General features: G+C 40.0%; 1 long non-coding RNA gene across 8 annotated transcripts in view; it reads right to left on the bottom strand.

Moving 5' to 3' along the window:
* LOC149916836 (uncharacterized) overlaps positions 1–23,440 on the bottom strand; it is a 39,059-nt gene extending 15,619 nt beyond the window's left edge. For 6 of the 8 annotated variants that reach the window (XR_016469207.1, XR_016469209.1, XR_016469210.1 and 3 more), the window contains exon 1: positions 23,301–23,440. This is a non-coding gene — a long non-coding RNA (uncharacterized LOC149916836). Of the gene's footprint in view, positions 1–22,480; positions 23,271–23,300 lie in introns of those variants that run through there. The other 2 variants (XR_016469211.1, XR_016469213.1) reach the window with 2 other exon arrangements.
* Positions 23,441–23,617: the final 177 nt, after the last annotated feature.

Raw genomic sequence — 23,617 nt, 5'->3', positions numbered from 1 at the left:
CATCATAAACAACCTTCCCCCACCCGCTGTGCATTGGAGGCTCTGGCTTTGCTGGCTGAGGGGATGACCCAGCCCTACCAACACCTGCCCTCGAGCTGACTCAGTAACTGAGTGGGAGCAGCGCTCTCCCTGCACAGTCCTTCAGTTCTTCAGTCCCCAAGTAAGAAAGTGCCCCAAACCAGCCACAGAGAATGTGCTTTTCATTTGACAGGATAAAAGATGAAATCAGGAAATGTTCCAGCAAAATAAATGGCTAGGCTCTTAGAATCTCACAATCATTAAGTAAATTTGGAAAACACCACTTGACGATCTAGCCCAACCATCATCCCATCCCACCGTGCCCACTAAACCATGTTTCTGACTGCCACATTTTCACATTTCTTGAAAATCTGCAGTGATGGTGACTCCACCATCCTGGGCAGCCTGTTCGAATGCCTTAACACTCTGAGAATTTTTTTTTCTCACAATATCAAACTTCTTATGCACTACACTGGTGAAACTTGCAAAAAACAAACAAACAAACAACAACAACAAAAACAACTATAGACTGCAATTATTAACAAACACCCTTCCTTGCCCTGGCAAGATCAGCAGCACAGTGGGCTGCTGCAAACTTTGCCCAGGCTATTCACTCAGAGCAGTGCCCCTTCCTTCCTCGGGGTGTTTTCACCTCCTCTGACCCAGCCCAGGGTCGTGTGGCAACTCTGCAGGCTCTGCAGGCTCCTGGCATCTTTACATGTCACAGTTCAGGTTTTAACCTGTTCTACCCGGCTCACAGAAGGGTCAGGTATACTTCTCTTCTCTCTTAGTGTCTGGGATACAAACATCAGTGTGCCATGCAGGACACATCCTGTCCTTCTACTCACACACTGACAGGTTTCTTCCCCTTGTCATAGAAGAATTCCTCAACTGTCCCTTCTTAACTCCTTAATATGAATATTTTTTGCAGGTCATCCTGCAAGCCACAACACACTCAAGATCACACTTACACTTGATATATCACAAGAACTATTTAATATAAACATCTTATTGGATTTAGAGCTTCTTACAAGTTAGAAGAAACTTATAGAAACCACAGATCTCATTTTGGAATCAAATGACAGTAATCGATCCCATGCACACTGCTTTTTCTAAGCTACTTCAAATTATCAGCCAATGCACTCTATCATGACTCTTGTGTCTTAGGCAGTTAAAAACACCCAACTACTTTCTTAAAATGATTCTGCCTGGACGTAGTCATGGAACTTACTGGTGACAATCTCCTGACAGCACAAATGAGAAGAAGCCAGCTTCTAAGATTCACTTCATGCTCAACTACAGTGTTCAATACATTAAAAAAAGAAAATCCTGAAATAGAAATCCACACTGTTTCTTCTTTTCTTACATTTGTTCTTCTCATTTGTTTCTTCTCCTTGCTGATTCCCACAGTTAACAAAGTAAGGGTCTCCACACAGACAAAACCTCCTTGTGTCCTTCAGATATGCAACGTGGTGTGAAATTAAATCTCACAATTCTAAGAATTTGTTGCTAAGCGTTTATTTTCTGTATCTGAAAAGTCTAATTGAAAATTTGTCTTTGCAAATATTCATGAAAGTTAATTTCAAGTGCTTATATGCTCATAGACAGCAAATTCACCAAAAGTCATAGACATGATCAATTTGGAGTTCATTCCTGAATTTTAATGAATATTCATAGCCATTTTCAACCATTCCTTTAACTTCAGTAGAGACTCATCAGCACTCATTTGCACCTCGTTTTTATTAGTGCAAATCGGAACTAGAAACACTGAAATCAACAGTTAAAATTATCCGAAAAATGCTTAAAGAACAGAATGGAGCCATACTTTCTTATCTTCATATTGAATAAATTTAGTTTCTTTTTTATTAAAAGCTGAGAATAATCCGTGATCTTCTGAAGTTATTGTTCTGCTGTCAGCTAGAACTATTTATATGCTCTGATACCAAACACTTCTTTACTTCTTCCCAATCCCTAAAAAATTATTCATCTGCAATACTTTTTCCCCATTTCCTTGGATTCAGCTTAAATAAAGTTTATAAATCTCTAATAGAATGATCTAATATGAGTTGGTTTCAAATACTGCAAAGTTGAATATTAAGAATTCTTTCACCCATGAAAACTTTGACAATATCAAGAAAATGGTGGAAAGTATTTTAGGTAACAAATGTAAAAGGTTGCCAGTCACTTTGTTGTTGAAACACTTTCCTAAGGAGCAGCAATAGTAATACTTATCACATTACTTGTAAGTTCCAAGTTGCTCGTGTGACTTGCTCTGTCACAATCGTATGACAAAATGTTAAAATCACATTGTTTTGAAAAGCTTTAGACCTGGAACTTTCTCTTCTTCGCATCTTATGATTTATTATTTCTCAGTTTGAATCTGAACTCGGCCATTCCTCATTTTTCTTGACTTTAAATTTATCTTGAAATTCTGGGATGACTCCTCAAGCTGTTTAGAAAGCTGGGACTGTATTAAAGGTTGCATTTTCAAAGATATTCTAGATGATTTAGAAGTGTAAAGGTCTATTGACTTGTAGGCTTCAAAATGCCTTAGTCATTTTTTATAAGGGGACCATATGTCTGGGGTTATTTGGCTCTTTCAGCTTTCTTCCCAACATTACTTCATCAAAGTGATGCACAATGACATACATTGAGTTACATCACAAAAGCTAACAAAGGTAATTATGTTAGAGCTAATCAGGCTTGTGCTCTACCACGTCAGACAAAACCCATTCCAAAACGCCAGTGAAGAACGTGATGCCAGTCATTCCTGAAGACTAACTAAGGCCTTCTCCATCCTTTCTCACAGAAAACAATATGAAAAAGTGTCTTTTAAGAGTATATTCTCCAGTATTGCTGTAGAGTGTAGAAATTACAGATGCAATATTCGTAGTTATTGTTTGCACTTATACGGAGCTAGTTCTTTCCCTACAAAAGAGATCTCTTGAAACTCTGGGCACAAAACCCAGAAAGCTAAGAAATCCAAAATAAAGTAGAGATGGGCTTTTTTCTTTTTTTCTTTCTTCTTTTTTTTTTTTTTTCTTTTCTTTTCTTTTTTTAGGTGGAACCATTTTTGTTAGATTATCCTAACATCTAAAATCAATATTTTTCTCCCTACTTACTCTTTTTCAGTGCCCAGCTTCTGGGCATGTTTTATACAAAGCAAAGTGAAAGGTTGGGCTTTGAAGTCGCAGAAAACTCACTGGCCAAGTGCATCAGCAATTCACAGAAATACACATGAAGGCATAGAGCAGATATTTGGTACAGATCAGAGAAACTACAGAAGCCACTGTTTCAGTTCAGCCTCATTTATTAGAAAGAATTGACATGATACTTTTTTTTTGGAGTCCCTGCTATATTTCTTACGGAACAACAGGTCAAACTTTATGAGTAATTTCTATTCCTGCCTTTCGCAGATGCAAAGGTCTTTACCACAATTGGATCATTTACCTCCCCAGAGATAAGGCATTGTAATTCCATCCAGCCTGATTGCTCTTCACCTTTATTTCTCAGATCACATTCTCCTGTTTTGCAATAATCACTAATTACCTACAATTCTGAAAATACAATCAAAACATGACATTTATTTCCTTGGATTTCCTTCTGTGTTGGAACACTGTGACATGGATATACTTCTGATGTTGACTGATTAGATAAGATACACCTTAGTTGAGGAACCTGGTTTAAAGCAGGCTTTAATTCTGACTGCAAAACTATTCAATATTCTTCAGTGCAAATAGCTTCCACCTTTGTCCACTTTCCTTCCTTATTCTCCCCATAGCCATTTACTCAACCCTGGGGCTCTGAAGATTGTAGTAGCTGTTAGTCTACATGAAGAAACTGTTACATTCACACCAAATATGATATGCAAATACTCCATTGTAATTCATCTGTTTCTTTAGGCTAATTTATATTTTAATGAATTTGGTCATTGGGAATTCAAGTACTTTAGCTTCAAAAATAGAGCTTGTTGAAAACCTTTTGCTGAAAGATAATTTTCAAGCAGGTTTTTAGCCAGCTCAAATCATTGCTGCCTTATTTAGCAAAACAACACTTCAATAAATAAGACAGAAATGTGACTTAATATAATAGCCCTTAATCTTGCATATGAGATACAGGGATAGCAGAAAAAGCATTGCACAAATAGGATAATAGTCAAGCTACTTCTGAGGTACTATGTAGTTACAAACCACTTTCTGAAAATTATTCTAAGATGACTTTGTCATTATTTTGTTGCAGGAATAGCTTTTTTTCCCAGAAAATAATTGAAATTAATTTCAAAAATGCCATCAAGATTTAATAGACAAGCTCTGCTCAAGCAGCCGCAGGAACGGAACGGCAGGCACAGCCATAAGGCGAAAGCAGTGCTGCCCTGCCTGGAGTCACCACGGCTGATGTGAACATCACCTGTATCAAACCTCCTACTGACCTGAAGAAACTGTAAAGAGAGCACAGCCCCGATATGGGCAATGACACAGCGTTGTGGTGGGGATATCCAGAACTCACCTGGATTCCGACACTGAAATTGCCTTGGGAAGGGATGTAAGCCTTGCCCGCACTGGGTGTGGCACTGCCTAGCTGATCCTTCTGAGTTCACACAGAAGCTTAAAGGCAATTTTCCTATAGAAAAGCACCAAATTTGCATTTCACCTAGGCTGAATTTAGTCTGACGTCTGTACAAACCAGATTTTCCATGGGCAACACTCAGCTACAGGAAATCTGAGCTTCTAAAGAAACCCCTCACACAACGGACATTTTGGAGCCCTTTCATTCGCCGGGGATTGCTGACGGGTGCTGCCTGGAAGCCTGCAGTGCCGTGGCCAGGCTCAAGTCCTGCAGGGTGGCAGTTGTTGGCTCTTTAAATAGATTACTTCAGGCTTGATGGAAAGAACATGCAGATTCAAGATCACAGTCGGGAGGAGGGGGAAAGACAGAATGAGATTTGAGAGAGAGATCACTAACAAACCTCACATGCGGAAAACAATGGCAGTAAAATCCCAATGACAGAACAATCATTTATGTCATACCAGTTTGAGAGAGCATCGATTTAAATGGTGTAATCAGATCCATTTATTGCAAGAACTAAAAATACATGGAAACTGTGAAAGTAGATACAAATACATCCTTTGCTACATTTTAAACCAGTAGCATAGCTTTACTCAATTAGAATGAAATTCATCTTTTAAGAAATATCTAATTGGGTATGGTAAACTTATTTTATTTTAAAAGAAAGACATTGATGACTCCTAATTATACACATACGTGTTCCCTAAGTAAATTAGTTATTGTTAAAGCCATTAATGCTGAGCACGGCGTTATACAACAGTGTCATCTAGTGGTCAGCGGTCGGACTCCCCGCTTCAGCTGGAAGATGGGGACGGTCAATAAATAGGTAACAACGCTGTGCTCGTCTGTCTGTTTGTTTAAAAGATTGCATTGTTTCATATAGCTAAGTAAATCACCACTTATTCCATCCAATGTGGTGGCAGGTATCTCAGCACGCTGGCAGGAGGCACAGAAGGACCAACACTTGGGCACTGGGAAAAAGCAGGGCACGCCTATGCCACCCATCACTGAAAGCAAGGGCTGTGCCAGGTGCTTCTGCCATCACAGCAACAAGGCAGGCTTGATTTGTTCCTCTGCCTCCAGATTTGCTTTCTAAACTCCTTTTGCTCCAGATTTACTGCTCAGGCTGGGGAAGTTTGGGGCCAGCTGGGGTGTACAGCAGAGAGCGGTCCTGGCATGCCCCAACTGCCCCTCATCACACCAAGGTTCGGCTCACCTCCTGCTCAGGTTTGCAATCCCTCACATTGAGCTCTTCTGCTTGACACCGAGTGTCCCTGTTATATCCAAGAAAGCTCACTAATACTTTGCTTTTTACCACCCAGCCAGCCTGCACTGGGGAGGATGCTATTAGCTGTGCTGCCTCCAATTGTCACATTTGAGACAAAACACACAGCGGAATAAATAATTGTATTTCACAAACCTGCACCCTGGAAGTATTTTGTAACTGATGGGAAACAGAAAAAAGTAACGTGATGACAACATGACTGAAAACCTATGCACCACCATGGCCCTGAACAATCTGCCATCAACACAGTCCCATATCTACTGGTAGATCTCACTGTATCAAAAAGAAGAAATGTATATTCTAGAACTTGCTAAAATTTCTGGATAATGAAATGACATTGTGAGTGTAGCTTTGAGAGGAACACCTCCTACAGGATTTGGTAAAAGCTGTGTTCTATTAGTTACAGACCTCTAAAATGCAATACTGATAACAATGGTCAGACACATAGAAAAACTATTTCTCAGCTCATTGCTGTAACAGGTAATTCTTCCTCCCAGAAGAGCCTTGGGGCCTGATACTAGCAATCTTGACAAATCAGGACAATCTGACATCACAAAGTTGTCAGACTGGCAAGCTGTGATCTGTAAGATAACAAAACAAAATTCAGATTTCGGCTCAGTTTGCAGTTTGCACTGCTTTTTTTTCCAGATGAGTCTACTAAATAAACTAACATTTTCCTGAAAGAATTGAACCTTAAATTCTCGACACAAAAATATTATTGAGATCATAAAAAGTCTGGATTAAATTTGGAATGTGTTGTTATGTTCTACAAAAAAAAAAAAATCAGAATATATTATATACAGATCTTCAGCATTAATCAATTGCAACCAGTATTGTATTTAGTACTCCCCCTGATCAATGACATTATGAAAAGAAAAAAAGAAAGAAAGACTTGGTAGAAATTGGCTTCTTTCTCAAGTTTTTTTGGAGGTAAGAAATAAATCAACGGCTGGGCTTAATGTATCAAACCTGATCTCAACCCAGTGTGGACTTTTCCCTCTTTTCCACTGCTGGGTCCACTTACCAGAATTTTTCTCTCAATCCAACACACCAAGAAGGGCTTCACTAAGTCAGCATTCTTCGATTGGATTGTTCCAGTGATCAATAGAGAAAGGACAATGATTTATTTATAAAGCAGCAATGCAGCACTGCAAGAATTAGTTCTCTTCTGGAAATGTTTCCCATTTTATGCATTGCCCACATAAAGGAAGGCACAGTAAACTTCAGTGTGAACTGCAGCGCAAATCAAATCCTATCTGTATCCTTTCATTTGTTTCTCTTTTGAAGCATTCCTGTGCATTGGGTTTTGTGTGCGTGAGCATTCTGTGTGTGTTTGGTTGTTCTTTTTTTGTTTGTTTTTATTTTTTGTTTTTAATGTAAAGCTTGTTTTATATCGATTTAGCAAGGAATAGGTAATAGCCATATCAATTTTCTCATAGTGAGATGTATCGGTAGAAAAACAGTTTTATAACTAGAAACAGAAATGACTAATCTATTGACTGTTACAAGCTATCCTGCTTATACTTTATATAGATGATAAATAACACAGGCAAGTTTTGTATTTGTTTCAGCTAATGTTTCAGCATTGTTCAGTAACAGAAAGTCCATGTCTGCAGTATAACATAATAGAAATTGATATTTTGCATAGGAAATGGCATATATGTCTTGGAGTCTCCTATGTTGTAGATTATTACATTTGGAAGGAATAACATTCTGCTTTATGTTTTATGGCAGTTTGAAAAATAAAAATGTATCTGAATCTTTAAAAAACAGAGCTTATAGCAATCTGGGCACATACTTAAGAGTTTCACAAAAAGTAAATGGGATAGAAAGTATGTTTTACGTCTTCAAAAGGAGAATTTTCCCCCTTTTGAGTTGCGTGTTTCTTCATAATCATCATTTTGCAATATAATGTCAGAATGAAGCACAAAAGGGATTTTTTTTTCCAACAATTGGAATTGCCATGGCAACACCCCAGATCTCAGTTAAAGTTTGGTCCTGTACAGATAGTCACATTAGCATTTGTTTTTGTGCTGAGTGCAATGCTGCATGTGAAAAGCACTTCGGTCTCTTTAGTTAAGTATATAAGGTGTAATTTGATTATTTCTGAAATCTGAACTGCAAGATTTTGACAGCTGAATAAAAGGCTTCATCTTGAAAAACATGTATTTTCAAAAATGACACAAATCATCAAAAGAACATCAGGTACAGCTATCAATACCAAGAGCAGTTGTTTGCATCTCTAATCTCAATTATGCTGAATTTGAGTAACTATCCACTGTCTTTTTTACAGCAGCTCTTAACTTTCCCAAACATATTAATCCTGCTGTATTCACAAGCACAAACACACAGAGACAGGTGAAATTAAACGATGCATTTAAGCTACTAAAAAATCAAAGAAACTATTTTTCCCAGACATCTTTATGAGGATCATTTCTTTCCACTACTGCATAGAATCAGTTGAAGGTAAATGCAGACATTTCTTCTCTAACACTTCAAAATCCTATCCAAGCTTTAAAGAAATTTAAATCCTTTAGATTACAAATATTTCATTCTGGCAACTCTACATATCTGCAGAGCATGTACATGCAAAGGTATCTGGATGTGGTTCATGAGGTCTTAACACCACCTTTCAGGTCTGTAGAACAAGCTACCAGAAATAAAATACAGAGGGAGAATAAATGACCATTCTAGCTGGAATTTGATTCCTCCCCAAGCAGAAAACAAAACCAGGAAATACTTTCTATCAAAGTAGCACATAGTTCACATTTCAATTACTGATTTTTCAAACAGTGTGGAGACTGTTGTCTCAAACATGCTGAAAATATATATGAAATAACTGGAATTGTTCCTAAATAAACTGGCCATTAAATAGGCAAAGTGCCAAAGTACCTAGTATGAATTTTGTTCTGATGATAAAATAAACTATCTAAAATGCAAGATGAGACTGAAATCCTACTACTACCAAAAAAAAAAAAAAAAAGAGAGAGAGAGAGAATTCAGAAGATTTAATCATTGGGCAAATGTAAGAACCATACAAACAACACAGTACAAATCTGTGGTCGTGGTATACTTAAGCAGATATTATATACTCTGGGAAAAGTACAGTGAAGAATGTAATAGAAATTACTTTCATGCAGAGAGGAAAAAACTTAAAAACAAGACCTGTATCTGCTTTCTCTTTAAGGGACAGCTGGATGAAGAGCACTGGTTGGGAAAGGGTCTTCAAGGTGGACGGTTGGAGTGGATGATCTTAGAGGGCTTTTCCAACCTTGGTGATTCTACGGTTCTAGAATATGGCATTTAATGATGCGGTCCTGGTGTTATTGAAAAGAGCCTAAATTCTAACATTTTGTGAATATACAGAGTCTGCTTGGAAAATACGCCGGTGTTTGAAGTGTTATATCTTCCTGTTCACATTATAGGTACCACTTCCATTGCCTTCATGGACCCAGGGTGACAAGCCTAGCTGCTCAGATTAAAAAAAAATAGAAGTGACAAAGTGTGAGATGTATTTAAGGGTAGAATTAGCAAAAGTAAAATAAAAAATGATAAGGAAAAAAGCCCACGGCCAGATAGTGTTAGCTATTGTGGGACTGCTTCCAAGCACCCACCAGAACTTTAAGACCTATTTAATTGCCCTAAGTGGTATGCATAATATTGCTGCCTTAATACACTGGAATCCTACTCTACATACAAAGCACTCAGAGCCAGGCAATGTGTCCCAGATGCTTTTAAAATCAACAGCCTCAACTAGCAGATGAGCCCTGTGTGTCCTAGCCCTGAGAGGCCAACAACCTGCTGCATCAGAAGCAACGTCAATGTGATCCATTTGCAGCTGGATGTTAGGATAGAGAAGGGAACTCTTTGCTACAGTTCTTCAGTATCATTTCACTTTGTATAGGAAATAACTTGGATCAGCTTGAAGACATCGGTATATTTTGAATTTGCTTTTCCAGACTTCGTACTGCTAGGCAAGAATGATTATTCCCCTTAATGAGAGGCAATAGATGAGCTGAGCTGTGAGAACTCCATACTTTGAAGACTGTAAATCAAAACAAAAAAGAGGGAGGGAGCTGGGAAGAAGAGGCAGCCAGCAGTGAGACCACACCACTGCGCATCTGGGCTTTTATGCTTTTCCATGCTGCTGTACAATTTTTCTACTAGCTCCTCTTTGAAGGGAATAATTTGTAGGTAGCTGTGTCACTGGTAGCTCTGACTGCAACCATGCGATTTTATTATTCAGTGTTGTGTTTTAATAGTCATTTGAAAGCGTTATTGAAATATCTCAGTGCACATTATAGTGACTCTTGTACCAGTAACTAAAGATGCAGCCCCCAGGAAGTGCCATTTATTTCAGCAGAGCACAGCTGCACTAGAGGAAAAAGCCTGGGGCACCCGCAGCAGCAATAAGGAAGCAGAGGGAATCAGCAGCTTCTGTCTGTTCTGAAAGAGGAAATATCTCCTTTAAAGTATTTATGTGCAAACACTCTGTACAATTACAGACATTTCTAGAGTTGTCCCCCACTTGCTTTATTTCTGAATTTATTTCTCTTCAGGTGTTTTGATGATTTTGCTAATCTTTTCCTCTGCAAAGAAATCTATTCCTTGTAAAAAGTCTAGCACCTCTTTTTTTGGTATCCAGCATGCCCACGCTTGGAGGTTACACACTATGAAAAACATATGCCCCTTTTTGACTTATGCTTGTGTTCTAAGGGAGGAAAAATGGTGTTTGCAAAGATTTTCTTCCTGTGCTTTTTTTTTTTTTTTTACACCTTTAAAAAATCATTATGATGACAATTCAAAAATATTATTTTTTGAAAAACATTTCAATGAGGTTTACAATAGCTGCTGGAAATAGTTATTTACATAGAGAAGCAGAAATGGGATAAAAACACAATTCAAGTCAATTTTAAACCTTCCTCCTATTCCTAAAAAGGATGGTTACATTTCTGATGACTCCAAACTTAGTATGTTTGGCTGTGAACCTCCTTTTCATGCTGTCAAAGTTGTGTGTTGTGATCTGCAACAGGTCACCTAATCTATATCAGCTGTTTTTCTTCTTCCTTCCTTGGCTGCCTAATTGATACAGTGAAATAATCAGGATGGACAAAAGCACCCCGCTGCCGATACAGCATGGAGAAAAATGAGGCACGATATTCTCAAACACAGTGCTCAATTATAACACTGGCGTTAGAAATTCTTTACCATTTTATGATGCAAATAAAAAATCTGAGTTATGGAGGCTACATTTCCACAAATCACAGTAGCACAATTAAGAACAAGCAAATACACGACAAAACAGGAATCTGAATAATGATTAAATTTCATGGGGGGTGAAAACCTGATCATGAAGGACACTTCCTCCCTAGTTCATAAAGGGGGGGTAATGTGTATTTATTTACTTAGGTAAATTTTCAGTGTGTACAGTTTCAGTAACTAGAAATGTGGATGCTACAGTTACCATAAAGAAAAATAAATAATGAAAGTCACCAAGACACATTTTTTCTCTTGTGCGTTTTTAAAAATCTGACTTAGATTTTTTTTCCTATTTCCTTTATACGATGTCAAGAGACTAAAGTCCAAACCACCTAGCTATATCACTGAGAAAATAAGTCATATGACACGCTCAATTTTTAGAGTCATTAGCTATCAGCAGACATCATCTTAAGCAGTGGAGTTAAAAAACCTAAAGAGAAAAAGACAGAATATATTTGAGAGTAAAAAGCCTCTGTGGGTGTTGATGGAAGTATATGGAAGAAACCAGCAAGAACAGTGGATAATGGAAGATTGCTTGTGCAGGTAGTGGGCTTATCTATATGACAAATTGATGAAGAATGAGGAGGAAAACTATGTTGATTTAATGCTGGCAATTTGAAGCATAGGCTGCACAGCAGTTTCAGACAGAAATACCAAGATAAATTCAGAAGCAACCCTTGCTCTGACAGATTAATAAAATACCAGGAATTATTTGAGCTTCTTAGAGGAAGGGATCACTAAAGAGCCCTTCGAATACCCAAGATATTGCACATATGAATAAAGGAACGGCTCATCCAGCCCTTGCCTGCCTGTTATCAAGAACACGCTTTAAAATGATATCCAACCTTTTCTAGAAGGCATGAAAAATACATATTAGAAGTGAATAAGAAAAGAATAAAGTGAACATCTGCTACTGATACAATTTTATGAAAAAAAAAATTGCAATGGTAGAGCCTTCAAAGAGGAGACCTAAGAATGGCTTACCTGAAATAAGAAAAATATGTTATACTGGGTCTTATGTTTCAACTTATGCTTTTTAAGCTTGTTATTTGCAACAGGGATGTTCATCCAGCTACATGGAAAACCCAGAATTTTTATAACTTAAAAATAGGGCAAAATGACTTACTGTAAATATTTCACTGCTCCTTTAATCACACCTGTGAATGTTGAGTTCTTCAGTGTTTGAGCAAATACAAAAGACAACATTTTCCAGAAAAAAGGCGTTGGACAATTTCGGGTCTGGCAGGTATTAAATATGTGGTCTGTATGCCATGGCTAATAATGTCAGTATAACCCTGCCATTAGAAATTATACTCTAGCACATTTTAACTAAACAGCTACTTGGCTGGATTTCTGAGAGAAAGGCTGACCTTACCAGCATTTTTATTGAATTCCAAACAATCCAACATTCTCAGAAAGCTGGTCTGCTCCAGAACCCTTTGGAAAACAACAGGGATTAATTTACAAACATTTAAAAAAAAAAAAAAAAAAAAAAAAAAAAGTGGTCTTAGTACCCTTCTTCCTTTCCCAAGAAAGAAAGGATTGCTTCTCTGGAATAGTCAGTGTTTTGCCTTACTGATGAATTATTCACGGAAAGGTAGGACTCACTGTCTTTCCCAGGGGTTACACAATGTCAAGTGAAAACTTGTCATTCTGCCAAGAAACACCAACGGTGTGGAATAATTCTACTGCAGATGACACAATCACCCCTTCTAATGATAAGCACTTTTGATGAGTGTATCTGAACTGCATCTCCGCAAAGGATGCCAAGAATTACCAATAATTTGATATTTAATTTTGGGGAAACTGGAAGATTAAAAAGCTTCTATGAACAACTTCTACTCCCAGGTTTTATTTCTAATTTATCAGCACTGCCTAAACTTATTATTCATTGCACGGTCCTCTTCCAGCTCTATTTTCAACAGTTATAGGCACTGTAAGCATTAATTTTAACAGTAAAATAACTCGTGTTCTAAAAATGCCCCACATTTTTCATCTCAATTCCATGAAGAACTGCTCAGGCCTCAGTCCAGTGGACTATCCCAAAAGGCCTGGAAGAGCACACATCATGAAATGTAAGAGTCACTTGTGTTCTGGTACCTGGCTGAAGTCTTTAACTGTCCATTTTTTCATGCAGTGCCTGTAGATTTAGTACAGAGAATGAGGCAGGATGCTTCTAGTCAAGCTGTTAGTTCTCATAGTCAGGAAAGAATTTCTTTTATTACGGAACATTTCTGGGAAAGGTCTGCTGTGGTTTTACACCTCATTTGCAATAGCATTGCTAAAATAAAAATATTTTTTTTCCTCTAAACAATTTGCTGTTTACAACTTAATGCTTATGCTTAGTGCCTGCACAAGGCTTACTTTCCAGAACAAAACTTGAAATTTGCCTAGCGAGCTCAACTCTTACAGTTGATTTGTAGATTCAGCTCAACTCTTACAGTTCATTTGTAGATTCAAATGCCTTCCTGGTAATCTCTCAATCATTCTCCAGAAGAAAGTTAAGATCATTATGTAGAGCTAGCTGTTTCCATAAATCAGCTGGAAGAGAATCTCACAGAAACTCCATCATCTGTGTTCCACAATTCAGTTCTGGATAGTTCAACATGAGAAAGTTGTAAATAAAAATTTAAATCCATGCTTGTACAGATCTTGATACACCCGTTCTGTACCAAAACTAAGTTATGGGCGTGTAGTTAAGGAGTAGTGCTAGACTGATCCACGCACAAAACACTTTAAAAAAGGAAGAATTCTCTTCAAATTTGTTTTAGGACCTCAAGGTCAGACTAATGTACCTATAACCACCTAGACCATATTTCCTTCTCCTTTAACCACTGTTTATTTGATATATATATCGTATATCAGGTACGGGAGTTCATGAGCCAGCCCCTTCCTCTTTCTGGCCAGGAAACAGTTGATCACTGCCCTCACTATGTGCAAATTTTCACATTTTGTAGCTCATCTTGCAATGATTTTTATTTTAAGGTCTGTGGACACATTCCTATTAGGCAACTTCCATTTTCCACCAAATCCAGTATCATCAGCTCCAGAGGACAGAATAAAGTATTTTTCTTACTCTTTAGGTCTCAGCTTCTGAACAGTGCTCCTATGCTCCTCCTAGTGATTTGTTTCTGTGAGCACTTACTTAAAGCTGGGTAATGTTATCGTGCTCAACATCCAGCATAAGGTCTAGTTCTGCTTGATGCTTGTTGCTTGTTCAATTCATCTTATTCCTATGCTTCTTTACCTGTTTTGCATAGATTTATTTGCTGTCAGGCTTTTTTTGCAATCTTTATTTCATTCAGTTCATTTATTTTTGTTATATAGCTATTTGTCCAGTTAAGAGTTTTTTTCTAAATGCTTCCTTATTTTTTTTGTTTTGGGTATTAACTCCATATAGTTTTCAAACTTCTCAGTAAGAAAGTTCCAGCTGTTTCTGAGCCATCTAGGTGGATTTAATCTTCCAAATCCATCTGAAATCCTCAGCTACGGACCTACCAGTCTTAATCCTATCATTTAACTTTATCTGAATCACAAAACATACATTCCTCAATCAGTTCATCTAGAGTATCTTCATTACTTAAGTGAAACATTAGAGTTGGCCTCTAATTGGCAGAGTGGGAGAAAAAAAAAAACAAACATCCAAAACAACAAAGCCAGTCAGCTATTACCAGCGAAATAAACAGTATTATTAGTGTTTGTTCTCCCAGCTATCCTGAAGAAGTTAAGTACTCCCATGTGTAAGGCTGCCCAACCATCTGGTCACAACTGCTGGTTGCATTTAACGCTTTAACCACGCATAGAACATTAAAACATGGAGTGCTTTAAAAACATTCTTTTTGGTAACTAAATCCAACCCCAGAATATCCTACAGACTCACAAGGTTAGTAGAATCTTACTAGCCATCCTTCTCTGATTTTGAAGTGCTTTTCATTCAAACAGAATAGCTACACTAGTTACTCTTTAACCTACTGTAAAATTAACATGCAATTCTATCCTTTGATTGCTATGTCCCATTCAAGATCTGTTTTCCCACTCTCTTTTTCCAATCCTTCTAACACCCTGCATTTTGCTGCTCCAGCTCATCATATTTGCATAAAAACATTTAAATTACTCTTTCCTGACCATAAACATATTTTATCCAGATTACTCAAAATCCTTCTGCTGGTTACAGAACCTAACTACAGCCTGAAGCACAGATCTGGCTTGTGCAGCACTTGTCTCTCCAAACATCCAACCCTGCCCTCCCAGGCACACAATGGCTGCTTCTGCTCAGCTAAAGAGATGCCACATGCACTGGTGGCACTTAGCACTCATGGGTGCACCCATCAGTGCAAGAATGGCAGAACAAGGAATCCATCCATGGAAACTGCAGAAGCTGGATCAGACTGGACTCTCCAACCATTGCTATCCATGCCATTCTCTTCTCTTCTTGTTCCCCGTGCTTCTGTGTGCAGCTAGCTCCTTCAGCACTGGAATACATCTGAACGCACTTTTTGTTTACTAGCAGTAGGTTTGGCAGTTCAAAAAGCTGTCTTAACTCCCATTTCTCAGTTTCAGGCTCATTTTACCAATTATGTCAATCTCAATCTCCAAAGGCAGTTTACCAATGCTATTTCCTTACTTTCAGCTTCCTCACTATGCAGCAGTATATTTCATTATTTACCTTTTGATCAATTGTGAGATTATTTGTATCCATTCCGCTCAAATGTCAGTTACCTAAAAATTGTCTGATTCGTTTTTAAATGGGCATAATTTTGTTTTAAAGCTATTAGCATTTCAGGCTATACTTTTACTGGTGACTCATTCCTTCAGTTTCTGTACTGAACTGTATATTACCTGCTTTTCCATACTACAAAAATAATGAGAAGGAATGCTTTATTCAATAGATCATGCTTTTTAAATAGGATGATACCCAGAGGATTATTCAGACTTTTTCAGCTGGACTTAAATTAATGGCTATCACGCTTGTTTTGGCCGTCTCCTTTTTCCTCCTTTCCCCACATCTATAGGCAGATGTTTGCATTCAGGTGTGCAGGTAAATCCAAGGATAAAGGCAAAAGGCATTCACATACCAGCCGCATGTTCCCAAGGGAACCTCAGGCCAATTTCTTCATTGCTTTATGAATAATTTGCATTGGTTCTGCTACAGCATAGGAATCTTGTCAGAGGTTGATCCTAAGCCCTAAGAAGGCACAGAGATGGCTAAGTGATTTGTTCAAATCTACCTGATAGCTCCTATCAAGCAGGGAGGATAGCTGAATGCCAGGATGGCCTTCTAGTGCTCCAGCATGACACCCAAACCACTTGAGTTGCCTTATCCATATCCTCAGACAGAAACCATGGGGCTTACTAAGAATTACAGGTGATACTTTGGTAGAGCAGGAACCAAATAGAAGTCTCCTGTATCTCACATAACTCCATCTGGTAGCCAGAATGGCTTTCTTAAGCACAGAGGTGCAAATTCAGGTGAAGATACTTCTCAGCTATTATAACCCAATAAAAAGTTGAAGCAATTCCCAGCTGATTCACAAACTGACAAGTTTACCTGTGATTGTTTTCCTATGCATGGCTACTGAGCGCTGCATCAGCAGAGCTTGCTTATCAGTTCAAGAGAAGCCAGAACGTATAATGTGGAGCTCTCCACTAAGCAAACCCAGAAGTCCCCTCAGAAATGTATAAGGAAAATGAACCCTTTCCACCAATTGTTCTCTGCTCATTGCTGTGCTTAATAAATATCTCATTTCCTCATGTATGTCATACAAGAACAAGAACTGTTACTGGCCTTAAATTCTAGCCTGCTTCATATACAAAATAGAAATGTGAAATGTGGTAGTACAAATCATTAAGCCAATTTAAATAGGAATTCCTACAGAACATCAAATCAACTCCTGTAGCACATATGGCCACAGGCTACAATCTAGTAGATAGTCATTTGCTGTCTTATGTGATAGCACACAGAAAAAAACCCACATATTACCTGTTTTGGCTTTTGAAGTTCAGTGAAGTCAAACAAAAAACATGCAGCTTTAATTCACAGATAAGGAAAGCACAATTATACACCTAAAGAAAGAAGAACTGACCTCTCTAGCTCTACCTCTTCCTTCCTCTTCCCACAGCATCCATCCAGCAAATGCTTCTCAGAAAGGTAAATACAAAAGAGACCTTTCATACGTGTACAAGTTCATCCAACACAGCAGGGATTTAACTCATAGGAACAGAGAGGTACACCCACTCTTCCCTGCAATTTCATCTTGCCTAAGAGCTTTTACTTTTTCTACCTGTGGAAAATAAGCAGCAGAGCTGCAGAACTACAGAGCTGGCTGCAGCCACCAGAACACAGTACTTTAGCACCTCAGTCCATCCACAGATCTCACTGAAAACACAGGTTCTCTTGCAAATCCACTGGGTCAGCATCTCAAATGTTCTGCCACCACATCATCCCTAAGTGCAAAATCAGTTGAAGAAAATATGGATCTAATTCCATTTTTTCCCCTGTAAGAAACAGGCAAATCTGGCCCTTCACATCTATGGGGCCCAGTCAAAAACTGTTGACATCTAGTAAATCAGAGCAAGTTGCAGGAAGCCTATGACTGCTTGCACCACTACCATAAATTGCATCTATTGAAATATTTCCTTTCTGATTGGTCTAGAACTCCTGCAGCTGCAGTCTGACCACACTGTCCAAAGTCACGCTGCATCCTGGACGATGTCTTGGCATAAAACCTTGACATTTAATTTGTTTCCTCAGCTACTCTTTTCTAGCATTTGGCACCGGTGCCTCTCAGTACTTGACAGAAAGTCTCCCAAATTCTTCACAGTAAAACCACCATGCTGGGAGGAAATGAAATGGAAGAATTTTCTTCATGGGGCTACAAAATTAGTGAAGCCTTCTTTTCTGTTTTCTTGTGTACACTGCTACATCTCAATATATGGCATTCCCCCCCAGATACATCACGTGCCTCAGCTAATCCTAAGCAATACATGCAGTGGTGACAGACCAGGGAATAGCTGGTCTTTGTACTTCATTTGTTCTGAGCAGAAGGACACAAATACTGTCTGGCGCTTCTCTGTCCACAAGGACCAACTGATATTTTTAAAGCATGAAGCTATTTTGGCACACTGAAATACAAAATAAGGGAATTATGGTAGAACAGTTGCCTACTGTGCTATTGGTTTCATGTTTTCCCAGTGAGGGATTGAGCTGGAACGTAAGAAATATTCTTACATCTACAAATCTGTCTTGGCTCTGTTTTGGAGTTGGGTATATCTTTTAATGGCACTAAAACAACACTGAGCTATTTAGCACCATTACTGCAAGCCTTGCAAAGAGAGAAAGTATATTTTGATGGACCAACTGCCAAGTTATCGTGCAAGAGCTTTTCCGCATCTTAATATTTGGTAAGAAAACTTCTAAAATGTTGCAAACTGTTTCCATTCTAGGGTCTATGTTGGGCAAGGTCAGCATTCACAAAGTACTCTAATATTACCCCATGACATGTTTTATTTATTCCCATGCCTGCTTCTCTAACATTCTCTAACCGTATCGACTCAGACATACTTGTTTTGGTCACTTCTGTAACTTTCTGGTATTCAGATTTTCAAAATAACCTCAACTATTAGCTGGCTTGTATCATTTCTTTGCAAGGAATAAGTAACAAACTGACACTGCCTTTGTCTTGCAGGCTGCAAAAAGATGTAAATAAAAGAAACCCCACTGTACTCTTCATAAATGGCAAAAAAAGGTATCCATTAAACAAACCAGAATTTACACCTGAAGACACTTCAGTTCCCCTGGCAGGCTGTAATTGTTTACTTAATCTGGATATCGATTGTAGTTAGACTGCTGGCTCACTTCTTTCAGCTGCAATTTTCATTTTGGCAGTCTCACATACATGCTTTAAAATTCCTCTCTGTGGCTGCATTGCTTGCATTCTTTCCTCTAGGTCACAAACCACCACCCAGAACTATACTTTCCCCTCTGCATTAATACTTTTTTACATTTTCCAATCTCTGTAGAACAAAAAGGGACATACTTTACCAAGAACGACCCTGAGACACTGCCCTTTACAATAATACAGCACCCAGGATTTAGCAGTCCAAGCACAGGCAAGTAGTGCCTATAGAAGGCTGAGAAGCTTCCCCGGCTGCAGCAGCAGGGTGCATCGCCACGGGTGCCAGCACACCTCAGGGCCCCTGGCAGCAGCTGGTGGCTGCACTGCCACCCAGCTCCTGGCTGACGGTGCCAGACGGTGAGATTCTCCACCTATTTCTAGCCAAAAAGACTCCTGCAGTAGATTGCCAGCATTCCGTCAGGCCTATTGGCCCCGTGACACAACGCCCAGATCAATTTGCTCAGCCCATTTCCACTCCAGGAGATTCTTGCCACAGATCACACAGGCTTGCAGAGCATGTGGACTGCACTGCAACAGCTCAGATATTTCATTCTTCAACTTCAGTTACAAGCAGACATCTGTAAATGCGTAACATTCCTATCAGTTGCTGTCATTTCTTTCCAGTTATTTAGCAGACAGGACCACACCTGGTCATAAACAGGCAAAACAGAGGCCCAGTGTTAATCTTCTTCCTTCTACCGAAAGTTCAGAGCTCCCAAACTCGACATGAGGAAAAGTAAGATAAGAACTTCAACACATTTATCAAATTAATCTGATAAACCTTCATAGGTATGTTAAGTATTAATGTATTTCTTGGATACTTTCAGACTCAGAGGCACTCTAATATTTCACGCCATAAAATATAGATTGCTAAACACACTATTCATCAAAAATGAGAAGAACAGCAATTATTTGGAAAAATGAAACTATTCCTTCAACAGAAGAGATAATGCTACATCAGAACAGACCGACTCTGACAGCAGTTCAAAGTATTACCAAAAAAATCAATGCTTTCACATCCAATGAAGCTCAGCAACTGTTTTTAGATGTGGTAAAAAATTACAAAACCCAATAATGCTTTACCTGGAATATTTTCATGTCTAAACTTTGGCAGAGTCACATAACTTAAAAGGATAGCAAGTCTCTAGGTATCGATTAGGGCTGTGCACATTTACAATGTCATAAAACTGATCTGCAAATATAAAGAAAGATAATGTGATTATGAGAATGCTACATTGCAATTTCCTTTGGGTAGTCAGAAAACAAAGACCATCTGATGGTCTCTGAAATAAACAAGGCTGGCATTCACCCACCAACAGAAGCATTTTACAATTTGTCAATAAAAGCACCTCCTATTCTTAGCATAGTAGCAACAACAAGAAGGCAATAGAAGAGCAAGAGTTACCTTTCAGCCACAGCACAGCATGCAGCTGGAAAGCAAAGCCACTCATATCTTACTCGAGAGCTTTAACTCCCTGACTCTGCCACCAGTTCAGGCGTGGCACACAAAGAGTTAACCTGATTTTGAGCCATTATACGGAGCTTACTGTAAAGCCTGCTCTAATAAAGAGTATGAGAGGAAGGTCAGCCCTTAATTCACCATCAAACTATCTTCTGGGTGTAAACATAATGACTTCTGCTTATACATTAGATAACCCTGACAAGAATTCTACTTGACAATGCATTTTAGATCTGGAAAACTGTGCTCGTTTATGCCAAGGTGTTGGATGTCAGCAGATATACTAATATGCTTATTATTTGCACTTCAGTGGTGGAACAGTGTAAAACACCGTGAGCCCTCCGCACCCCCCACTGCCCGGCTAGGGAGGACAGGAAATCAAACAGGATTTAATCCCGTCCATATCACTGTGCATTTGGTGAAACTCGACAAGTCAACATTAAGCATTCAAAGTGGTATTGTGCCCTAAAGGGATCACATGCAGCCTGCACATGAGAGCAAAGGAACGGCTCGGTTCTGCTTCGGTGTTTGTAAATTTAATTTGTTCAAGAAAGAGCAACTCTGGAAGGGATTACTAGCGAGGATCAACACTCTTAGCAAGGAAAAAGGGGAAATGCAAGCAATGCAACACTGACGATTTTGTAATACAAAACAGCTTTTCAGGCTTAACTGTATAAATAAAAGTTGGAGGCAAATGCAGCTCAGCCCCTGCACATGTGAGTGCTGCACCCAGCGTTCCCCAGTAGGAGGGCCTGGAACATTTCACAGAAGCTCACAACAACTGAACAGTTACTTAGAAAACACCACATTTTACAATGCAGTAACATTTCCTTGCCAAAATATTGCTGAGCAAGGTCTCAGTGCAACAGCTAGTGGGGCAGTAACATTCACGCATGAAGACTTCTGACATATTGATCTTTATTACCAAGACCTAACCCAGGGAAGAATATGTGTGGTTACATGTGCACATCCCAGGCACACAAAGAAACCCAAGATCTACAGCAACAGACTTTTGAAATAGCGCAAGAGAAACCTGTGAATAGCCTCTGCTGAGTGTAGCTCTGTGTTTGTGCTCCCACAGCATCTCAGATAGTCAGCTGTTTACAGTTGTCTCTGCTCCTATGCCAGAAAATTGGTGACAAATTCCTGAGTCTGTAAAGAGCTCTGTCTACTAAATCCTGTAGGGCTAAGAAGTGCTGGTAGCTCGGCTTTGTCGGGGAAGGGAGGATGCCCTGAAGCCACAGCTGGGTTCCCTGTGCCCTCCCATTGTTAGGCACAGCTGGGGTAGGCGTGGGGCAGGTGCTGGTGAGGGCAGGAAAGTTTCCTGCTGTGTTCCAGCACAGCTTCTGGTGATGACTGAAATTTTAAGGGACTCTTAGGTGCAGTGCCCATTTTCCCAGAGCAAAGGACAATGAATACCTTTTTTACACAGACTGGTACCTCAAATACAAAGCACAGAAAGCAAAGCACTGCCACTGAGCAATCTAAAAATACATCTTGTTAAGCTTGATTAATGAGATAATAAAAAACTATTAAAAAAAATCCAATTAAAGTATATTCTGAGATTTCTCTCCAACAGAAATAAAGAACCCAAGAGAATGGTAAAACTTTGAAAAATTAGCATGATAGAGATGACAGCCTTAGTATTCAGGACTGCAGTAGATCAGTTTTATACTTTTTTTGACTGCTGTCCCTTATTTATCATCCCTAACGCGTGCCGTCTGCATTTCTAGTCCTTGCTAAATTTCCTTTTATTCCGTTACTGCCTCGCGAGTATAACACCTGAATTTAAATACAAACACATAAAAAACGTGGCATTTTACAGGCTGCGGGTGCTTCATTCAGAAACACAGCATGTCTCTGGCACTTAAAAACAGAGGAATAAAAACAAACCCAGAGAGGGCACAACGCTCATCCATCACCTCTGCGGAACAGCAGTCAGAAGACTGCCCCCCCTTACTGCCGACGTACGAAGAGCCGATTAGAAAGGGAAGTAACCTCGCGATACCGGTTTCCAATCAGCAGCTGGTACGTGAGGGCAGCCGCAGGCCGGGAAGGAGCAGCACGGACTGCAGGAGCCAGGCGGGCAGGCGGTGGGAGCGCGGCCGCACGGCGCGGAGCCAGGCGGGGCACAGCTGTAGCTCCCCCTGGTGGCGGCCGACGCGCAGCGCAGGGCAGCGCCTCTGTTTTTTTCCCCTTCAAACATCAAGGTGTCTTACTATACATTGAATACATACGCGTACCCTCTTTCTCCTTAATACGGTTGAGTGAATATTCAGTGTTCGTTTTCCTTCTCTTTAAATCTGTGGCTCAAGACTCCATTAAGATGCACGACATGAATGTCCGCACCAACTGCTCGGGGCATTGCACAAATGAGTGGTTGTTGAAAGACCTTCATCTGATTATAGGTTTTGCCCTTTCTAATTTGACAGATTGGGAACCACGGAGCAGTACACTGTACAGCCTGCCTGCTGGAGGACCTGCAAAGGAATTCACAGCAGAGCTCCCCCTCTTTGGGCTGAGCCCACGCTCCTTTTCATGTGACATTGTGCTAACGTGTCTAAGTAGACGCCAAAGTCACCTCCAATTCTGACATCAGGTTGAGGAGCGGACCTCAGACCGGCCACCAACAGAAGGGTGACACAGAGCACGTGAGGGTCCAGGAGTAAGTTCTGCTTTCCGGCAGGGCTTGCAACAGTGAGACGGAGCCGGAGCAGGGGAACAAAACCCGGGCACACAGTCCGTGCTGAGACACTCCGTGAGACTTCCCAGGAAACAAACCGGTAACTGCTTCTTCTAAGCTCAACACGGGACTCACCATTTTGCAGAGACCACCGCTTTCACCAGCACCCCCGGTGAGCGGCTACCAGCCGGTGGCCCCGAGACCCCAGTGATCTCAAAGGGACCCGCTCAGACGCAGCCGTCACCCAGCACCTCCACGAAACCACGTACGGGCGTTTTGAGCGGCGACCTCTCCCGCCCCGCAAGCAGCCCCGCGTTCCAACCCACTCCGCAGGGACGCTCCGTCCCCGCCCGCCCGCGGCACGCGCTCCGCCCCGGCCCCGCCGCATCCCGCCCCGTCCCGGCTGCCGGGCCCTCCCGCCGCCGCCTCTTCCACTCCTGCGCACTGGGCGC

The sequence above is a fragment of the Phasianus colchicus genome, chromosome 9, assembly GCF_987193195.1.
Source record: "Phasianus colchicus chromosome 9, bPhaCol1.hap1.1, whole genome shotgun sequence".
NCBI classification, from domain to species: Eukaryota; Metazoa; Chordata; class Aves; order Galliformes; family Phasianidae; genus Phasianus; species Phasianus colchicus.
This window is presented reverse-complemented; position numbering and strand designations above follow the sequence as displayed.